The sequence below is a fragment of the Lycium barbarum genome, chromosome 11 (assembly GCF_019175385.1).
Source record: "Lycium barbarum isolate Lr01 chromosome 11, ASM1917538v2, whole genome shotgun sequence".
Classification (NCBI taxonomy): domain Eukaryota; kingdom Viridiplantae; phylum Streptophyta; class Magnoliopsida; order Solanales; family Solanaceae; genus Lycium; species Lycium barbarum.
Window position 1 is genome coordinate 97,295,603 of NC_083347.1, and position 13,952 is coordinate 97,309,554.

General features: G+C 42.2%; 1 non-coding gene across 1 annotated transcript; it reads left to right on the forward strand.

Moving 5' to 3' along the window:
• Positions 1-13,326: 13,326 nt before the first annotated feature.
• Positions 13,327-13,433, forward strand: LOC132620615 (small nucleolar RNA R71). The gene has a single exon (XR_009575056.1). It is a non-coding gene; the product is annotated as a small nucleolar RNA R71 (small nucleolar RNA).
• Positions 13,434-13,952: the final 519 nt, after the last annotated feature.

Below are 13,952 nucleotides of genomic sequence, written 5' to 3' on the forward strand. Positions count from 1 at the left end.
TCATACATATTTAGTCACGTATACATAAGAGTCCATAAGTATCATCAACATCATTACCATCATCGTTCTCGTTACATCTATCCTTAGAGGATCAGCTATCATATAAGAGAGGTAATAGTATCGTGAAAGTATTCAGAATCATGAGCTCTAGTAGCTTTAGACATAGAGTCATTTGGAGGACATTATGGAACTCATGAAAGGGGTATATAGCAAAGGAGCCTTAATGAAAGAAGAGTTAGCCTTACATACCTCTTTGTCATCTTAACTACTTAACGTTCATGGTTGAAGCTTGAACAATATACATTTGGAAGGATTCATACCATGGTTAAGCCTTAATGATACTCTTAAATTCAAACTAGAATAGTTCATGATCTAAAGAAAATTGGCCAGCATTTCCTCTATTTTGTCAACTTCCACCATATTACAAAACAGCTCCCAACAACCACAATAACATCCACAATATCATAATCAAGTAATCACATTCCATTAAGCCTTCAAAATTCATTCTCATGCTCAACTCACACTAGCAACTTCACACCCATTTTAGCATATATTTCATACAATGCTTCCTCATCACTATTACTACCTTCCATAACAATGTTATATCCATATTATACTAAGAATCATGGCTCAAGTTAGCTTACTACTCAAAAGCATCATAAAAATTGCATTTAGTCCTCATTTTCTACTTTCTTCTTCTACCCAAGTTATTCAACAAATAAGCATCCATGATAACATGAAATAAGCATGAAAACTAACCTTTTATCTCATGGGAATGAGCTTTGGTGTTATAGCCCGTGTTTTGAACGCTTGGAAATTTCAAAGCCGTCGTGGAAAGTTAGGGGCGAGATCATTTTCAAAAATTATTTTAACATACGAGTTGTTGAAAATATTATTTATGGTTATTACTTGTATGGAAAGATTGAGAGAGGTTAAGGGCGAAAGGAGAAATACGCAAAATGATCAATGGAAATAATGTGGGAACTTAGGGGAAAAATGGTAATTTCACAAGGCATTAAAAAAAAAAAAGCCATATTGGCCGAAAATAGAAGGGGAAAATATGCATGTGGATAAGCTTGCATGGCAAGAATAATTAAGTCATCTTTTTAAATTTTTAAGAAAAGTCTAGAAAAAGAAAGGTGAAAAAGAAAAGAAAAATCTAAAGAGGGGCATGTGCCCCTCTGATACGCTCAAATTACACCTATTAATGGCGTAAAGCGGACGTTGTCAAATATAGTAACCCAACAAGGTTGGGGTCGAATCCCACAGGGAATATGGAGAGAAAAGAGTACTAATCGTATGCGATACCGGTCTTTAAATGCTTTAATCCTATTCCGGATAGTTTGAATTGATTGTTGAATAATGTAATTTAATACTTTGACTTAAAATGTAATTAATGTGAGAGAGAGAGACTAAGGTTGTGTTCCCCAATTTGATTAGATATTATGCTTCAGGTTTCAAAGTGATATACTTCTAATGGTTGTTCTATGAATATGCACTTGGTCTCTTAAAGACTTCTTAATGTTTCCCAACAGTTAAGCAGTATTTCCTCTTTATGATTCTTCCGAATATAAAAGAGTTACAATCGAAGAGCGACCAATGATGCCAATTTAGACTTATTCTTATTCCTAAGTTAGTCTATTAAACGAGGGTTAACGCCTCGAGTCATTGTTATTCAATCTTACCAATATTTACTTTCTTTCCCAAGAAAAGTCAATATAATGGCTTCGGCTAATGCTTGCAATCATTACCCAACGTTACAACTCAAAGATAGAATAAATAACAACAACCATTATGCATATATCAATAATAGAAACCCATTCACATAATACCCATCATGGGATTCACAACCTTAGAATTGAAATTAGCTACTCATAATGTTTCTTGACAGAAAAAGCTTAAAGATTAACATAATACACTTACAATACTAATACAAGATGGAATGAGAGTGAAGTTGTTGCCTTAAATGCTCCAACCACTTCAAGATTAAAAACCTAGGGTTTATGCCTCTAAAATAAAATCTGAATGATGAATTAAAACCCTACATTATGTATTTATAGAGCCAAAAATCGCGCCAAGTTTCTGGACAAAAATGCCCTTACGCCGCATTGTTACGGACCGTAACTCAGGTTACGGTCCGTCCTTCATTTCGTCATTTGACCACTTTGACGTTACGGCCACCATGCGACGGACCGTACCCTGTGTTACGGTCCGTCCTTCTGAAGCGTAAGTGGTGACAATTACTTGGCAACTCTCTGGAATTTTGGATGATGTTACGGTGAAGGGTTACGGACCGTAACATGAGTTACGGACCGTAACACTAAACCGTAACACTGAAGGTTTTATTGAAACTCTCTGGAAATTTAGCTCATGTTACGGACCGTAACATGAGTTACGGACCGTAACACTCCACCGTAACACTGATGGTTTCAATGAAAACTTTCCGGAAATTCAGGCCCTGTTACGGTTCAAAGGTACGGACCGTAACATGAGTTACGGACCCTGTTACGGTCCGTAACATGAGTTACGGTCCGTAACATAAGTTACGGAGCGTTGCTTAGCTCCAATTTGTCCGTTTTTTCAGCATTACTTCTCATTTCCGATCCTTAGTTAATCAACCCTATAAAACACAAAAATAACATAAGAAACAATGTAAAAACACTTAAAATCAAGCAACATGTCTATTTACAAAGGCATAAAATGTGCTAAAATTCACAGCACGTCAACACCCCCAACTTAAGCTTTTGCTTGTCCTCAAGCAACTACAACAATACTCGCTACTAACACACGACATCTTAGCAAAATAAGAATGACTACGGTGGGTTTGGCATGTGTTTCTAGCACGGACTCTTCGATCCAAGAAAAATATTTAGGCTCTTATCCATCTCCTGTTTGTGACACAAAACGCACATTTCAGAAAAATTTCAATTAACTATGCAACCTCAATTAATGACACAATCATAGTACGGGGGTCTCTATGCACATGAATTTCAACTTCCGGAAAGCCAGTTACTTTGAAACCTACAATCTTATGCCCTCACATCGACCAAAGAATGTCCCAACACACATTTACGACATAAATGGGACAGAAGACTAAAGAGACAGAAGAACACTCACACTCACAAAGAAATTTGCATACCATGCGTGCACAAACCATAGGCTTGCCTTTATTTTCCATGCATTCAACTCTGAACAATTTGATCGTGATCACATTAGGAATTTTTGGGCTTGTAACGTTGGCTTAGGGACGGGTAGGATGAATATTTGGGTATCGGTGACTCACTCTCCTCGACACTTCTTTTTGACTTCATTCATCATTCTTCCTATCATTTCCGACCCTCCATCTTTAGCATGGATTTATTTAGAACTTATATACCTATATATCTAAAAAAAAAAAATCTTTTATATCCACGCTGAATTATGTCCCTTTATATTCGTGATCACCCCCAACAGGCCTTTGGCCTCATTTTCCGCATCTTGACTTATCACCCCCAACTTAGGCTTTTAGCCTCATTTTCCGCACTTTTGACTTGTCACCCCCAACTTAGGCTTTTAGCCTCATTTGTCATTCTTCCGTGTCAAGGAGGGACTTGGTGCCAAATGGATTTATTCACAGAAGGGAAATAGGTTAGTTGATGGTTAATCGAAGAAAAAGTCTATAGGCTAAAAAATGGGAGACTAGGGATCATTTTCTGTACGAGCCAAGCTCATTTAAGATACTTGGGGGTTAATACAAAGAAAGCCTAAGATCACTTCACAATCAAATTCTCCTCAGAATTCACGCACGACCAACCGGGCAAGTTCTAGATTGCAAGCATCATATGCAAATAGAAGCTAAAAACTCACCACACAATGGTATAAGGATTGTTTAAATATTCCGACTTCATTTCCGTTTGAAGATTTCATATGTATAAACACCCTTTCTTTGCAATGTCATTAAAAGAACCATACATGTCAATATCAACAACTCATTTTTGATGTATATCACAAATTATTTTTCGGAGGGATATCATTGAACTTGTAAAAACCATTTATATCTATGCTAGAAACACGGACCACTACCACTTAAGTCATCATTACTTTACTTCTATATTAAACATCCTAAACATGCTAGGTTTAACATACACATAGCATTCTTCGGGAATAGAAACACATAGCAAAGAACAGCCGAAGAACGTCCTAACACATACTTGCTAATAAAAATAATACCAACAAAACAAAACAATAACAATTGTCTTAAACACATGCTTATTATCACAATTTTGGGATAAAATACCAATCAAAACAAAAATACTAAAAACAATATCTAGTATACTAAAACAGCAATCCCAACAACCAATCAGTAAATACCACACCCCCAACTTAAAAGTATGCATTGCCCTCAAAGCATCAACATAACGCATTAAAAAATGGAGGGCCTCCCTGGAGCGCACTAGGCACTCGGATCTGTCGCAGCATCATGGGGTGGAGCAGTGGGTGGGGGAGAAATACGGTGAGCCGGCTCAATGGGCTGAGCTGAGCTAGAAGTAGCTCCTGTGGTGTACTTAACCGGGACTCCTGGCGGATTCTTTTCAAAGTACGCCGCTCCTCTTCCTCATTCTGTGGGCGCAACTCAGCATATGGATCAAGACTTTGGAGAATGGGCTCGAGATCTGGCGATGCTCTGCTTCGCTTCCATTTCTCCACAGAGGGGATATCCTCCTCCAACTCCTCGTCGTGCTGTTCCTCAACCGTGTCTTCGTTGTCATCATCCCCTAGTAGGCTCTGAACCGGCTGGTATAGGCTCTGTACCAACTCCGTGTGTACTTTAGGAACCTGGTCTGTCACCACAGCCACTTCCTGGGCCTTCAATTTCTGCACATCATCCTTGACAGACCGCAACTCACTCCGAATAGCGCCCAATTCCAATGTAGGGTGTGGCCTAGTTAGCTCAGTCATCCTGCCCTCAATACCATCTATTCGGGAGTGGATTTGTAGGTGGTCCGCAGGCATTTGTTCTTTTATCGGTCGCAGCGCTGCATCAATAGCCCTTTTGTGTATAATTTTAGCTCAGTCATGATCTGCTTGACCTGCCTATCTGTGCGATCCGCTTGCAGGACCACTGCCCCAAAATTATCCCGGTTGAACATCATTTTTCTCGCAAGCTCGGGTGGGACTCCTGGTATTGCCTGCGGTGGTGCTGGGCTTGCTCCAGTGGAAGAGGTAGGACCACCCGAAGTAGGTGCGGCTGGAGGTGGCATAGGCTGTGTAGCATGATCAGCAGGTGGAGCCTCAGAATCTGTGGGCTGATCCGCAGCAGCTCTCTCTTCACCCATGATAGCCAAGGGTATAACATCTGACCCCGTAGGCCCCTCCGGCACCTCAGAAACCGATGCAGAGGGCAATGAACCCTGGCTCAACACCTCATCTTTCCCCTTTGTGATGTCATAAATATGGCTGGCAATCATACTGTGATCGATATGGGGTAGGGGTTCTGGTTCTGCACGCAAGCATAGTAGCGTAAGCAGGCATGGATGAATGAGGGAAGTGGCCGACTGGGTGGCTCTCTCTCGGAGGTCTTCGGCTATCAGTCGTCCGAAGTTGATCTTATATCGCGACATTATGGAAGCCACAAGAACAGCCCTGTCTGGAGTCAAATAATTATCTGATTGGGTAGGACGGATGCGGAACAGAACAATTTGCCACCAAAACTTTGCCTCTGGCGTTAGGGTGTTTTTCCAAATCCGCGTGGTGGCTGTCAACTTTGGCACTATGGCCCATTCAGGATCTGTTGTCCGTGCAATAACAGAAGCTACCCATTTTCGGACGGGGATTGTATCCTTCTGTTCAATTTTGCAGGAAAAATCCCCTTCTTCCGCTGCTGTAGGCTCTATATAATCTTCCCCGAATAGTGTTTTATTTTATAGCCGATGGAGATACATCTATCTTCTTTGTCCGGAATACAACCTCATTCATTGCCGGTACTTGAGTTGCTCGCTGCCCTTTCTTCACTACTTTGAATACAGCTGCCCCATATGAAGCGTAGAATTCCCTAACAAAAACCGGTATGTAGGACCCAACGGGGTTTTTCAAAAACTCCAACTTGTGGAATCGGATAGTATCACTAATGCCGGGATATCCTTCTATTCCATCGAAGATGACATTCCGTTCCTCAAAAATACTCCGCCTTGGGTCCATTCCCTCACCTTTTACCAGCTCACACCCCTTGTTATACAAATCTTCAGATCCCTCCACATTAAACCGGAGGATCTTCTCAGTCATAGCTTGCAGTCGAATGTCAAGTTTCCTCCTTTCCTGTTCCCGATCCTTTTCGCGCTCCTCCGCAGTAGGCTGTCTAATGGGTGGTTGAGGTCGGTGTGTTGGTGTGATAGCCCGCCAGGGTTCACTTTGGGTCGACGAACTCGACGAGCTCGACTCTCTCAACTCCTCAGTCGAGGAGGAACTTTCTGATTGTGGGTCTGGTTGGCTGGGTGCAACTGGTGGGGGTGGCTTGCTAGGTGCGACCGGCCTCTTTTTAGGCCTGGCGTCCTTGATCAGATCGTCGTCGCGCAGCCGTGAGGTTACCTTGCTTGCAGCACGACCTTTTCCTTTTTGCGCGACCTTAGGTGAAGCCTTCTTTGATTGTCGTGGTGTACCCATACCTGTGGAAGGAAAAGTTAGATATGATGTACGAGAAGTTGTTTAAAAAAAACAATTAGACACCTTATGAATTTAAGCTAAGGACTTTAATTAGGCCAGGTACTGTAACACAGTCGACGGACCGTCGATGGTGTTACGGGCCGTATCTTCAACCGTAACTCAAATGGTTCAATTAAGCAAAGGGACCGTAACACAGTCGACGGTCCGTATCGTAGGATACGGTTCGTAACGTCTCACCGCAACATGATCAAAATTTCCAGAAAAGTTACTGGAAATTTGAGAGGTGTTACGGTATGATGTTACGGTCCGTCACTCGTGTTACGGTCCGTAACACCTCACCGTAACGTTTGTCAAAATTCCAGAAGGTTTTCATGGAATCCATCGATGTTACGGTGTGGTGTTACGGTCCGTAACATAGGATACGGTCCGTAACATCCCACCGTAACATCAGCCAAATTTCCAGAAAGTTTTCATGGAAATTATCGGTGTTACGGTGCGATGTTACGGTAACGTACGTTACGGTCCGTAACACATAATGACGGGCAACGGATTAGCAAACAAATGACTTGGCCAAAGTTTCTCGTTTTAAGCACGAGGCCAAGATTTTCGACTTAATGTCCCATGGGTATGTTGTAAAACAATATTATATCCCCTCACATGCCTCGGGTTACTCAGACTTCACCCGGTTTTATTAAAGTTTTCATTGGGGACTTTTATCGAACAGTTGGTGGGCAAACCGATTTAATAATTTCACAAATGAAACCTTTAACCAGATTCGCCCTCCAATTCAGTGGGAAGCAATTGCTTGTGCCCACGAATCTTTTAAACAGCACCAATACCAATCCCAACCCCCAACCATTGTCAAATCCCCCATAACTTATCAATTGAAATTCAAACTCAATCAACACAGCCCAAAACACGAATTTCAACGCATATTATACGAAATTACTCATGAGCATCATAGAACTAGCATTGATAGCTAAAAGAAAAGAGCAAAGACATATAATACCTGATCGTTGGCGATTGTAAGGATGAAACTCAAACTTAAAACAGGGATTGTGATAAGAAGATAGTAAAGAGATTTTTAGAGAAATATGGGGGAGAATGGAAAGATGAAGAGAGGAGGATGTGAAGAAGAGAAGAGAGGATTTATGAGGGAGAGGGAGTTGAAAAACGTTTTAAGAATCCTTTTAATTTGAAATGGGAACCGTCGGTAATGTATTTAAACATTTCCGACAATTACGTTACCTGTTACGGACCGTATCCTGAGATACGGACAGTATCTTGTGTTACGGTCCATCAAACGACCCCGTTTCAGTTATTCATTAATGACCTGGTAGTCCAATCGACGGACCGTAACTCGTGTTACGGTCCGTATCACCTGGCGTAACATGTTGAAAATTTCCAGTGAAGCCCAGATTTTGTATCAAAGTTACGACCCAGTGTTACGGTCCGTAACACGTACGACGGACCGTAACTTGTACCGTAACACTCTTCCTCATCCTTCAGTGATTTTTTCTTTTTTTCTTTTTGCCTGTTACGCTTCATGATACGGACCGTAACATGAGTTACGGGCAGTAACATGGAGAGTCTCGCCTTGGATCACTCAGCAGTTATTTGGTCCCTTCAGTTCTCAAAATCCCACCACATTAGCACATCAACAACACAAAAGAATACAAGGAAAATACAAACTTTAAACTACTTACAAAGCAGTAAATGTGGGTTGCCTCCCACACAGCGCTTGGTTTAACGTCACAGCTCGACGTGGTACCTCATTTTCGAGTTCAGGAGCCATATTTCAAACGATACCTATCCACGACCTTACCATCATCAATACACCAATGGTAATGCTTCACTCTTTATGCATTCACCTTAAAAGTCCGAGTGCCATCCTCGGATTTCACCTCAATGACGCTTCCATTTGGGGACACACTCACAATTTCAAAAGGACCAGACCAACGGGACTTTAACTTGCCTGGAAAGAACTTCAGGCGTGAATTGTACAACAAGACCAAGTTTTTTGGCTGAAAATCCCTTTTTAGGATCTTCGTGTCATGATAGTATTTCATCTTTTCCTTGTACAGTGTTGCACTTTCATAGGCATTGTACCTAAATTCATCCATCTCGTTGATTTGAAAGAACCGCAGCTTGGTTGCTTCATGCCAATCCATATTCAGCTTTTTCAATGCCCAAAGGGCTTTATGCTCAAGCTTAATAGGCAAATGACATGCCTTCCAAAATACCAACGTATACGGTGAAGTCCCTATAGGCGTTTTGAATGCCGTGCGATATGCCCATAAAGCATCATCCAACTTTTTAGACCAGTCAGTGCGATTCACATTGACCGTCTTTGCCAAGATGCTTTTTATTTCTCTGTTTGAGACCTCAACCTGACCACTCGTCTGAGGATGATATGGAGTGGCAACCCTGTGATGCACGCCATATTTTTCAAGAAGATCAGCAAATGGTTTATTGCAGAAATGTGATCCACCATCGCTAATAATAGCTCTCGGAGTGCCAAATCTAGTAAAGATGTTCTTTTTGAGAAACACATTGACTCTCCTACCATCATTGTTAGGCAAGGCCACCGCCTCCACCCATTTGGAGACATAATCCACTGCGACAAGAATGTATTTCAGGCCGTAGGAGCTCACGAAGGGCCCCATAAAATCAATTCCCCATACATCAAATAGCTCCACCTCAAGAACAAAGTTCATCGGAGTTTCATGCCTCCGACCTATTGTGCCCTGGCGTTGGCATTTATCACAAGAGCGTGCCAACATATTTGCATCACGATAAATGGCTGGCCAGTAGTAGCCACACTCTAGCACCTTGGCTGTTGTTCGATTTCCACTGTGATGTCCACCAACTGGAGAATCATGGCACGCTTTCAAAATGTCCATCACCTCAGATTCCGCCACACATCTCCGGATCATATTGTCAGCACACGTTCTGAATAAGTAAGGCTCATCCCAACAATACTGTCGGCAGTCTCTCAAGAACTTCTTCTTTTGATATGTCTTCAACTCTTCAGGAACGATGCCAGTTACCAAATAATTGGCAATATCGGCATACCATGGTGCCACATCATTGGAAATGACCAAAACTCTTTCATCCGGGAAAGTGTCATCAATATCTAGCACATCACTCGGTCTCCCTGGTGCTTCAAGTCTGGAAAGATGGCCAGCTACTTGATTTTCTGACCCTTTCCGGTCTTTGACTTCAAAGTCAAATTCCTGTAGCAACAAAACCCATCTTATCAACCGAGGCTTAGCTTCCTTCTTCGCCATCAAATAGCGCAATGCAGCATGGTCAGTGTGAACCACTACCTTGGCACCCAACAAATAAGCCTGGAACTTTTCAAAAGCATAAACAATGGCAAGTAATTCTTGCTCCGTTACTGTATAGTTCAGCTGAGCTCCATTCAATGTTTTGCTGGCATAATAAATTGGGTGCAGGATTTTGTTTAGCCGCTGACCAAGCACAGCTCCAATTGCAAGACCACTGGCGTCACACATTAATTCAAAGGGAAGTGACCAATCTGGGGACACCACAATCGGTGCGGAGGTTAATTTCAGCTTCAACTCGTGAAACGCCTTGATGCACTTCTCATCAAAATTGAATTTGGAATCTTTTTCCAAGAGTTTGCACATTGGATTTGCAATTTTTGAGAAGTCTTTGATAAACCTTCTATAGAATCCGGCGTGTCCCAAGAAACTCCGAACTCCTTTGACAGAAACGGGCGGCGGGAGTTGTGAAATCACATCTATTTTGGCTTGATCAACCTCAATCCCTTTTTCTGATATCTTATGGCCAAGGACAATGCCCTCCTTGACCATAAAATGACACTTTTCCCAGTTGAGCACAAGGTTGGTCTCCTCACACCGTTGCAACACCCGATCAAGATGAACCAAACATTCATCGAATGAATCTCCCACCACAGAGAAATCATCCATGAAGACTTCAAGAAAGTTTTCAACCATATCAGAGAATATGGACATCATGCATAGTTGGAATGTAGCTGGGGCATTGCAAAGACCAAATGGCATTCGGCTGAAAGCGAATGTCCCATAGGGACATGTGAAAGTAGTCTTTTCTTGGTCTTCCAATGCGATATTTATCTGGTTGTACCCTGAGTACCCATCCAAGAAACAGTAATAAGATCTTCCAGCTAGCCGATCAAGCATTTGATCAATAAAAGGCATAGGGAAGTGATCCTTGCAGGAGGCGGTATTCAACTTTCGGTAGTCCATACACACTCTCCAACCAGTGACAGTCCTTGTTGGAATCAACTCATTTCTAGAGTTCGAGACAACAGTGATGCCTCCTTTCTTTGGCACACACTGGACTGGGCTTACCCATTGATTGTTGGCAATAGGGTAAACCACCCCAGCATCTAGCCACTTAATAATTTCCTTCTTCACCACCTCTTGCATCGGTGGGTTTAATCTTCGCTGATGTTCAACACTTGGTGAACTTTCCTCCTCCAACTGTATTCAGTGCTCACAAATTCCGGAAGGAATCCCCCGGATGTCTGCAATAGTCCATCCTAAAGCTCTTAAATGCTTTCTCAATACTTCGATGAGTCTTTGGATTTGGCCCTCATTCAGAAGTGATGACACAATAACTGGGAGGGTGGCATTCGTTTCAAGAAACACATATTTAAGATGATCTGGAAGTTGCTTGAGATCCAACTTCGGTGGCTCAATAATTGATGGTTTTGCTGGAGGAGTTGTTCGTTTCTCTAGATCAAGAGATAGTTTCTTGGGCTCATAAGAGTAAGACCCCAGACCGATGAGTGCATTTATTGTCTCAGTATATCCCTCCATTTGGTCAGCATCAAAATTTACCAAGATGGCCGATAGTGCTTCACTCAAACATTCTTCCTCCATTTTGAATTCCACAGCATCATCCACCTCATCAACAGAATTGATGACTGAAATACTTTGATAAGGACTAGGTAATTTCATACCTCTACTTGCGTGGAAAGTCACCTCCTCATCGTTCACCCAGAACTTTATTTCGTGCTTCTCGGAATCCATAAGAGCTCTCCCTGTGGAAAGGAAAGGTCTTCCCCGAATAATAGGAATTTCTTGATCAATAGCACAATCAAGAATCACGAAATCTGCCGGCAGTAGGAATTTACCGATTTGAACCAGCACATCATCAACTACCCCCACTGGCCTTTTTATCGATCTGTCAGCCATCTGCAATCTCATGGTACTTGGCCTCGGCATCGCTAACCCTAATCTCATAAAAATTTCCAGGGGCATAAGATTTATGCTAGCCCCGTTATCACATAAATCCCTAGCAAAATTTGCTGCCCTATGGTGCATGGAATTGTGAATGCTCCAAGATCTTCCCTCTTTTGCACTGTGGTCTTGGAAAGAATGGCACTAACGCGGTGAGTGATGCCCACAGTGCCATGTTTCAATGGTTTTTTCTTCTTTGTTAAAAGGTCCTTCAAATACTTAGCAAAGCCAGGCATTTCTTGGACAGCATCCATGAACGGAAAATTCATCGTTAACTGCTTGAGTTGATCATAAAATCGCAAGCACTTCTCATCTTCTGTTTTTCTCACCAGCCTTTGAGGAAAAGGTGGTGAAGATTTGAACAATTGGCTCAAAGGGCGAAGAGCACCGGAAAGTTTTGCCTTCCCCTTTTCCTGGTTTTCCACCGGTTCCTTTGGTTTATTAAGATTCAGCTCTTCTTCAACTACAATGGGGACTTCCTCCCCTGCTTCTTCCTCGACAATATCATCCAATACATTAGGCTGGTTCCTGATCAATTGGCTTTTTATTGTCACCCTGAAGTATTTTTCCACTTCTGGTGCTAATGGCAAGTACATTCTCCACAGAGTTCACTCCACTACCTTTTGGATTAGGAACTGTATCACTCGGTAATTGTCCCCGTTGAGGAGTATGCACTTCTCGGGAAAGGTCTCTGAATTGCGCTTCAAGCTTCTGAATGGAAGCTGAATGCGATAGTTGGACCTGAGACATTCCCTTGATTGTGCTCTCTGTTCTGTCTTGATTCATCAGCATTTTCTGCATCATACTCTTCAGTTCTGCAGAATCTATAGACGTGTTGCCAGCAGAGTTAGTAGCTGAATTATCTCTCCATGGCTGGGAATTGGATGCTTGCCCCCTAGGTGGAATGTAAGGGTTAGAGCTTTTGTTGCCATAATTATAGTTATTGTAATTCCCTTGATTGGGATTACCCTGATCAGTTCTTCCATAATTATTTCCTTGGTAATCAGTTCCCCCTTGCGAGTTATTGACATAATTCGCATCCTCATATTGTGGCTGCCCCTCAAGATAAGTTTCGTCAGAAACTTGATACATTCCGGGAGCATGAGGTGGCATCTCATCGACAGCATTTACACATTTGGCCTCTTTCTCCATAAGCCTTTTGGATAATAAATCCACGGTGGTTTGCAATTGAGCGAACGCATGATCTCGCTCATGATTTTCTTTGGCCACCGCGGCCACAGAGGGACTACCATATGATAGGATTTCGCTATCACTCGAATGCCAGGCTTGATTATGGGTAGTAAGCTTGTCGAGCAACCGGGTGATGTTGACAAAGGATTTGTCCATGAAGCATCCCCCAGCTGCAGTGTTGACAACTATTTGATTAATTGTATCTAGCCCCTTGTAGAACTTCTCTGTGAGAATTGCATCTGGAAATCCATGAGTCGGAGATTGAGCTAGATAATATTTGAACCTCTCCCATGCAGCATATAGTTGTTCCCCTGGAAGTTGTTTAAACCCAAAAATCTTATCCCGAAGCTCAGCCTTTTTGCTGGGTGGGAACCATTTTTTTAGAAAGATATTGGCCAGCTCATTCCAGGTATGAATAGTATTGCTCGGGAGCTTTTCATACCATTCCCTAGCTTGGCCAGCTAAGGAATATTTGAAAACCCGCAGTCGCAGTGCATCAGCAGGAACAATACCTTGAGATTGTTGGGAACATACATGCACAGAATTCTTTAGGTGTCGAAGTGGACAGTCCTCCGAAGAATTTCGGAAATAGCCTTCAAGTTTCAATAGCTGATAGATAGAACTATCAATTTTGAAATTAGCATTTCCTGTTCTCGGGGGAACTACAACAGAAGCATAATCAGCTTCGTTGATGAATTCTGCAAATACATTCTCATCCTCCTCTTCTTCTGGTGCAGGATGGTTCACTTGGATCCCCCCTTAGTTCCCTTGATTGCGATGGGGTCTTCCAGCCATGTTCACCTGGTTCACTAAAATAGCAAACGAGGTGTGATGGAATAGAAAAAGTTTTAAAGAATAGTACACAACAAT